Here is an 8,858-nt window from a genome sequence, read left to right on the forward strand (position 1 = left end):
TTGTTTTGTTTTTATTTTCACTTTTATTGAAAAGGATAAAATTATATCTTTTTAATTTCTGTTTTTGTTACCCAAAATTTTAATTATGGTAAAAACACATAAATAAAATTTACCATCTTAACCATTTCTAAGTGTAAAGTTCAGTCATGTTAAGTACAGTCACATTGCTGTGAAACTGATCTTCAGAACTTTTTCATCTTGCAAAACTGAAACTCTATATCCGTTAAATAACAGCCCTCCATTCCCCACCTCCCAAGCCCCTGGCAACCTCCACTCTACTTCTTTTTGACAAGCATGGCATACCTGGGAGATATTACTCATTCTGTTCCAGACCACCACAGTAAAGACCACAGCAGTAAAGCTACTACTGCAATAAAGTGAAGCACAGAGGTGCGCCTGTGTATGAATTTGTCTCCTTGAGGAATCTCATATAAGGGGAACCATACAGTACTTGTCATTCGGAGACTGGCTTGTTTTACTTAGCACTGTGCCCTCAAGGTTCATCCATGTGGAAGCATGTGTCAAAATCTTCTTCCTTTTTAAGACTGAATGATATTCCTTCATATATATATATATACCACATTTTGTTTATCCGGTTACAGTATTGCTTGGTGAACACTTGGGTAGCTTCCACCCTTTGGCTATTATAAATAACGCTGCTATGAACATGAGTGTGCAAATATCTCTTCGAGACCTCACTTTTAACTCTTTTGGATACATACCCAGAACTGGAATTGCTGGTTATAGCAATGATACACTAATGACAATAATATAGGAATTCTGCTTTTAATGTTTTGAGCAATCATCATGCCATTTTCCATAGTGGCTGCACCATTTTACACTTCTTCTAACAGTAAACAAGCGTTCCTATTTCTCTACATCCTTGCCAACAGTTTTGTTTTCTCTTTTTTGGGTATTAGCCAGCCTATGAGGTGTTAAGTGATAAAAGGTACTTTTAAAATAATTAAAAGCCCTCTCATTGGTCCTGTTCCATCACCATGACCCATCCATAGTTCTTTTTGGTGGAACCAAATATAAATACACCCAGTTTAATATAGGCTGGAGTACTTGAGTTGGGTTTTATTGACATTGATCTTGATGGGGTTGTTGCTGACATTTTTGCCTTTAATAACAAGGCTCTGGCTTAGGCCACGCTCCTCCGTGGACAATCCAACTTGTCTTCCATTCCCACCTCCTAACTCGGCTCAAATTTAAAGGGGAAATTTATTTTAAAATATTTAAATTTGATATTCTGAAAGAAAGTTAGATTTTTAGAAGATTCTTCTTATAACTTTGAAATGTTTTAACTAAATAAAAGTCCTAAAATGATTTAATTTATTCTTGTTAGTTTTTTCAAGAGACATATAAAAGGTTTCATTTAATTTGTTTTAAATTGTGAATGGGAAATAATCAAAAATAAGTAATAAAAATACAAATAATAATCTCCATTTTCCCATAGCAAACAGCAAAGGAAAAGAGGAACAATATGCTAAGGAAAAAAGATGGGAAGAAACTGAAAAAAAAAATAGGAGATGGACAAAAAGAGCAGAAAATGTTATATATAGAAGAGGAGAAGCTGTATAAATATACATTGCTACAGTTACAGTGAGAGGATTTTTCCATTAAACAAATGTAAACACCAAGAAAGAAATACCAAGAAGAAAAAAATATTTCTTTGATTAAAAGCATTAAGGTCACTCTTATCAAAGGTCCTATTCCACTTTCTAAATCTGATAAGCCCACTTTTTCTGCCTTAGGCCTTGGTACCTTCTTGGACTTTAAGGCCTCTCTGTCCATCTGCCAGTTGGACACATTTTCCTGAGTTTTCCACTGACCCCGCAAACTCCTGATGTATGAGGTGGTACCCGTCCCCTTCTTGGACACATTGCAGTCACTTCTGAGTTGGTGGGATCAGAAACCAGGCAGCCAGAGGAATAGGGTGACTGTGAGGGATCAGGGTGGGGTGATGATTTGCAGTTGTGAACGAAGCAGAGAGATGAACCAAGGGTGAATTGAGAGCACTTGGTGTACATTGGTGGGAAGGAGCCGGTTGCCAGGAGAGAAGTGAGGAGGGAAACTTGGGGTAGATAGGAGGACACAGCATGCTCTGCAGGAGCATGTGTGCAGGGATATGGGACCAGAGGTGCCAGGAAGAGAAGGGTGAGGGACATCACTGACAAGGAATCAGCTGTTAGTGACCCTATCATTCTTTTCCCTTTCCATAATATTTATTACAGAAATCTCGACCTTTACAGCAAAAGGTTGAAATCTTCATGTCCCCCCAATAGAAATTTGAAGATAAACAATAATCATAACAGTCCAGTTGAGTGTGGTTGAGGCGCCATCCGTCTGGAAGAGAAGGACACTGACACTCAGTGCCAGACAACAGTACCTGGAACCTTCCCCAGCCACCCCAAGCCTGGCCTCCAGGGACACATCTACCTCCCAGCGAGGGCTCCCCCAGGCTGCAGCCCCTACCCAGTGTCAGGAGTCAGGTGCCAGCTCAAGCCAGAAGAACCTGGCTTAATAGCATTACCTTTCTCTGAGAAAATGAAGAAATCTCTGGTTCTACATCCAGGGCCTTGTTCCATGGTGCAGTTGCCTTTGCCTCTCAAACACTGACCTTTCTTAAAATTTTGGCAGACCATACATAATGTATCTGAAGCTGTAGAAAACAGACATGAAGGCTGATCCCAGAGCTGAATGGCTGATATTAAGGTGGGCTAGAACACTGATAGGGTCCAGGGGGTCAAGGGAAAAACATGATCCTAAATACTTCCTCCAATATATGCTTAAAGCTTGGAAATGTTTGCATCATATTATGACTGTTGATTCTGTAAGGATATGGGTTTTTTACACAGGATTTTGATTCCATTAAAAATGAAATGAATGCTGTCCCCCTCACTATGATGCCATTATGCAGAACAAAATGAGAGCATCTACATACAGGCACCTGAGGCCAGAATATCATGGGACATAAGGACTGTACTGGCTCCAAGGTGGGGATGCAGTCTTACAAAATTTCTTACCGTACCTCCCCACAAAAGACATCTGATGTCCAAACATATCTAAGTGACAGTGGAAATATTGTCACTTACTGTGGAAATATTGGTTCAAGATAAGCCTTTCAGGGACCTGTTCCTGGTAGTTCATTGCCCCTTGGCTGTGTCTTTATAGGAAGTCTTGAGCAGCCATTGGCTCTGCATCTTAGGGTCATCCCAGCAAGCCACAAAACCTCCCATTGAGAAGAGCCCCCAGCCCCAGTCTGGCCCCAGGGAGGGACTGACCCCACTCTGAGACCTTGGAAAGGAACCTGAACTCTTGCCCTGGTAGCAGTCGGGATGGGGACAGCAGAAAGAGACCTCAAATCCTTGCTGGTCAGATCATCCCAGAGCCTCATCCTTGATTTGTCCCCTCCCAAGCTGGTCAGATCACCATCCAGGTGCTGCTGCCCAGCCCACCTCCACGTCGTCACCCCCTGCCCAGCCACCACAGGTTCTCACCCACTCCTTGGAAGAGCACGAAAGGCAAGACTCCCAGCAGCAGGAGCAGGGACTTGTCCATGTCAGCCTGGGATGGCGGGAAGATGCAGAGGCGGCTGCAGAGGGGAGCAGGGTGCCCAGGAAGGGTGCGGACAGACTGCTCTTGTGTGCAGATGAAGGAAGCCGAAGAATCTGGACTGAGCTGCTCCTGGGCTGTGGGCAGAAGCTTCCTTTTACACACCTGCCAGTGGGTGTTTCACAGCCACGCAGGCCCAGGAAACGTTCCCACAGAACCAGCCCCTTGGACACTTCCGAGGATTAATGTCCCAGGTGTCCCTCCTGATCCTTTGAGGCTGCCTCCTGATCAGTGGGGGACATGACGCCTGACCAGATCTCGGGGCCCCTCAACAGTTCCTGACTGTTTACTCTCTGGACATCCCACTGCCCCAGGCCCAAGAACAAGAGCTTGTCATGTGGGCCGGGCTTTGCTAAGATAGCCATTTCCTCTGAGTCCACAGTGCCCATGACCACCTCCCCTCCAGTCCCACAGCCCAATCCAGTACCCAACCTGGGCTGACACCAGCCTCAGGCCTCAGGATGCACTCATTGTAGTTATAGCCTGTGCCTTTTGCTTTCCTTTCCCCCTCCCAATGTTTGTACTCATATTTAGGACCATGGCCCTCTACTAAATGGAAAACACTCATGACATTTGTTAAAAACAGTAAGGTAAACTTTATTCCAGGGGACAACTATAATGGGTTTTGTAGTAGGGAAGAGAGATTGGACTCAACTCTGAATACAACAAGGACAAGTGAAGATTTATAGTCAAGGAGCGGGGATGAGGTGAGGGTCAGTGATGCAAAATTAACTAAGAAGAAACATCAAATCTATGGGAAATCTTGCTAGGCTGACTCAACAGGATTTTTGCTGAGGGCAGGGCAGAGTGATAAGATACAGAGGCAGGGAATGAGGAATTTGATCAGATATCAAGATGGAGAGTTTTTACTAAGCTGACCCAGCCAGATTCTTGCTAAAACTGGACTATCTGTGCCAAGGACAGGGCCAAGGTCAGGAACTAGACAAAAAGAGTACTCAGAGGAGCCTGACTCACGTTTGGTGAAAGTACAGAGTTTTTGTCACCTCTCAGGACCAAATTGGTGTTGGCGATTGCGAGAGTAGTTGGCAATAATTTTTGTAAAAACAAAAATTATTCAGCATTTTCAAAAACAAGGATCTACAGCCACTGCTACAAATGCAAATACATCATTTAAGATATATCTTCAGCCTATCATGAATACATAGTAAACAAATACTATCCAAACAACAAAGGAATTGAAGCCTTAGAGCTAGATGGATGCCTAGGTAATTTTACAAAGTATAAAACAATTTCTACCATATTCAACTCTTTTATTTTTCTAGCCCCTAAAAATGCACACCCATTTTTACCAAGTTGGATGTATACAGATAGAGGCAAACACTGCTCCAGGACTGGGCTGGAAGACTCAGAATTTTTGCAAATACTTCGCCATCAACATGGAGTGGGACATGCTAGGATGGGACACACAAGGCAAATAGGGTGCAAATATTTTTGTCATATTTTAATTACAATTCACCATTTATTTTCTCTCAAGTGTCTTCACCTCACTCACCATGTTTAATAAAAATAGCCAAGCCCCCAACTAGAGTGTTCATGCTTGTAGATCCAGCCAAAGGAAGGAGAAAGTTCATGGAGTTCATGGGGTTCATGGATCTCAATGTGCAGGTTGAGCACCTGAGAAAACATTCCAGGTCACAGTGGCGGTCTCCCTTTCCCCCTCTCCTTCTCCATCTAGACAACGCTTTCATGGCAGAAACCTTGACAGTCACGTTCACCATTAGCCAGAAGCACTCCACACAATGCATGGTACAGAGCAGGCGCTCAGTAATATTTCTGACTAAACAAGAATAAGAGGACAAGTAAATGAATGCTTAGAATCTGCCAGCCCAGAAGGCAACTACGGGAGGAAAAGGGCCAAGAAACCCCACGCACCCACAGACTGAGAGTCCAGCTGTCTCCTACACTGTGAGAGGAGGGCTGTGATGCGTGAGAACTCCCCTTCACCACCTTCAGAAGACAAAAATGATTCAGAGTAGATTCTGCAGGAGTGTGGGGTGCATGGATGACTGATGTCATTGTTACCCAGTCCCCACACTGAGGAACTGTGCTGAGGGACCCAGGGTCCTCTGTATGCTCAGCAGGTCACTCTAACATGATAGTGGAATTCCAGAGATGCACACGGTTCTGCAAGTCCCACATGCCCCCGTCTTCACTATGCAAGAACAGAGGGTGTGGAAGGAGTAGAGAATGGAGGAAACAGGATATACACAAATTATTGGAGCTGCCAAGGAACAGAATTCTTCTTTCATAACATTGTTGTACTGAAGATACTCTGTTCTGTGCAAGCTTGAAGGATGTATTGATAATAATAGTGCATAGTACACAATGCATAATGTGATATTGTAAAGGGCCACGTTATCACTGGGGAACCTGGGAAAAGAGAGTGAAAAGCAGAAAATAATGATCTGGTCAAATCATGTCATGGAAATTTATGCTCCTCAAACATTCCGATGATGTTTCCTAAGGGAAGGATAGTGCTGGATGCTTGAGTATGGAATTCTTCTGGCATGATGTACCTGTTCTGTTCAGAGTACTTACAAGAAACAAATAAAGGTTTAGGGGTAGGGGGTGTGGCCCCACTAGAAAATGTCTAACAGCTATCTAATTATACTAAAATAAACTGGAGATGCCACATGGCTAAAATAGTTCCATTTGTATATCCAAACCACACATAAATCATTTAGAAACATCATAAGTAAAATCTATACCTGAAAAGGCCATGATCGCCTCAAAGAGGAATGTGCTGTGCCACATTCCTGGCAGGCCTTCGTTCATCCACTCTTCTCCGTAAAGTTTCTTTTTTGTTTTATTTAAAAAAAAATTTTAATTGAACTACAGTTGATTTACAATATTATATTAGTTTCAGGTGTACAGCAAAGTGATTCATATATATATGTGTGAAGTGTCTGTAAAATATATATATACATTCTTTTCCACATTCTTTTCCATTGTAGGTTATTACAAGATACTGAATATAGTTCCCTGTGCTATACAGTAAATCCTTGTTGTTCACCTATTTTATATATACTGGTATCTGTTAATCCCATACTCCTAATTTATCCCTTCCCCCGTTCCTTTTCGGTAACCATAAGTTTGTTTTCTGTGTCTGTGAGTCTGTTTCTGTTTTGCAAATAAGTTCATTTGTATTATTTTTTAGATTGCATATGTAAGTGATATAATATTTGTCTTTCTCGGTCTGACTTACTTCACTTAGTATGATAATCCTTAGGTCCATCCATGTTGCTGCAAATGGCATTATTTCATTCTTTTTTTATGGCTGAGTAATATTCCATTCTACATATATACATCACATCTTGTTTATCCATTCTTCTGTCAATGGACATTTAGGTTGCTTCCATATCTTGGCTATTGTGAATTGTGCCGCTATGAACATTGGGGTGCATGTATCTTTTCGAATTAGAGTTTTTGTCTTTTCCAGATATATGCCCAGGAGTGAGACTGTTGAATCATATGGTAACTCCCTATAAAGTTTCTTAAACAGTGCTCCATAATGTGTCTACATCAGGTTGCACTGGAAGACAATGGTCATTGTAAATGGTGGCGTTATGCTGGATGATACATCACATCCCTGAATGATGTACTGTGGAAATTTCCTCGTTTTTCAGGAGAGGAGGCTTCAGAGGTTGATCAGGAATTGAGAGCTTGATAAAAGTCATATATTAAATTTATTCTGAGCCCATGAGACTTCCAAAGTTGGAAGAGATATAATAGTCACTTCTAATTCATGACTTTATTCCAAGCTTGCTTACTAAATTACCACTTTCACTGCCCATTGCTTCAGTCTAGGGAATAAATTATATGGTCAGTCTACTTAGAGGTTATCAGGCACAATCTCTCCCAGCACAGGAACCTTCGCCTGGGCAGCAGCCAGACAGGGGGCGCCTAGAACCACCACAAGCTTCCAGGCCCACGCCAATCCCTATCAGATCTTTCAGTAATGTGTCTAGGCAGAAACCCAACCTGGAAGTGCCCTGGCCAGAGCACAGACTCAGAAATCAGATGAATCTGGGTTTGAAGACTCGTTCCAACATCTACTGGCTATGAGACTCTGACAAGTCATTAATCTACAGCCCTCAATTTCCCCATCAAGGAAGTAGGGAATATAATAGCACTTAAGTCGTTAGGTTATAGGTTCAATTCTTTACATTCATTTTCTTTTCAACTACTAACTAGAGAATACAGTTAAGAAAAGTTTAATTAAAAAATTGGGACTAAGTATTTTCACAGGTTTATATTTAGTGACCTCTATTCTCTGCCTGTATGATTGGTCCAATCATCAGTCCTAACTTCACACCCAAGACACATACACATCGGCAAACCTCCTTCCATATGGTCGTTTGTCTCCCTTCCCCCAACATCACACAAGGAGTGTGGCTATTTTGCCTCATTTCCTGAACTGCCATCTCCCACCATGTCTCCTCTCATTCATGTTCTACCTTGGAAACCTGCTAACCTTGTCCAGACCAATGACCAACTGCAGCAGTCACAAGACAAGGAATGCTGCTTTATGGGTGGATGAACAGGCTGCCCTCATCACTGGTCCTTCATCATTTCCCAAATCACCACTGGGAACATGCATCTTCTTACAATACGTTCTCTTGTGGATTTTGTGTATTTTTCATCAATTATGCAGAAAGTACACTCTGTTTGAAGAGCTGCTTTTCTGGAACATTGATAATAAAACCCACGTGTATAAACCACCTGGACCAGCCCGTAAACCTCTCCTGTCTGGCTTGCTCTAAACACCCCACCAGCATAATCCACCACTACCAGCACCACTTTAATTGCCATCATCAACACTGACCGCCACTAACACACTCCAGGCATTTTATTATTTTTTTGTATGAAACTTTTATTGTCCCAAGATCAATTTAAAAAAATTTTAATTGGTGCGGCTTCCCTGGTGGCGCAGTGGTTGAGAGTCCGCCTGCCGATGCAGGGGACGCGGGTTCGTGCCCCAGTCTGGGAAGATCCCACATGCCGCAGACCGGCTGGGCCCATGGGCCATGGCCGCTGAGCCTGCGCCCGGAGCCTGTGCTCCGCAACGAGGGAGGCCGTAGCGGTGGGGGGCCCAGGTGCCACAAAAAAAAAAAAATTTTATTGGTGTATAGTTAATTTAAAATGTTGTGTTAGTTTCAGGTGTACAGCAAAGTGAATCAGTTTTACATATACATATATCCACTGTTTTTTAGATTCTT

The 8,858-nt window shown here is 42.5% G+C and overlaps 1 long non-coding RNA gene across 1 annotated transcript; it reads right to left on the reverse strand.

Moving 5' to 3' along the window:
- Positions 1–2,214: 2,214 nt before the first annotated feature.
- LOC132429356 (uncharacterized) lies at positions 2,215–3,643 on the reverse strand. The gene is made up of 3 exons (XR_011246549.1): positions 3,504–3,643; positions 2,537–2,665; positions 2,215–2,349 (listed from the first exon to the last, which is right to left on the reverse strand). It is a non-coding gene; the product is annotated as an uncharacterized lncRNA (long non-coding RNA).
- Between the last annotated feature and the right edge of the window lie 5,215 nt (positions 3,644–8,858).

The sequence above is a fragment of the Delphinus delphis genome, chromosome 8 (assembly GCF_949987515.2).
Source record: "Delphinus delphis chromosome 8, mDelDel1.2, whole genome shotgun sequence".
NCBI classification, from domain to species: domain Eukaryota; kingdom Metazoa; phylum Chordata; class Mammalia; order Artiodactyla; family Delphinidae; genus Delphinus; species Delphinus delphis.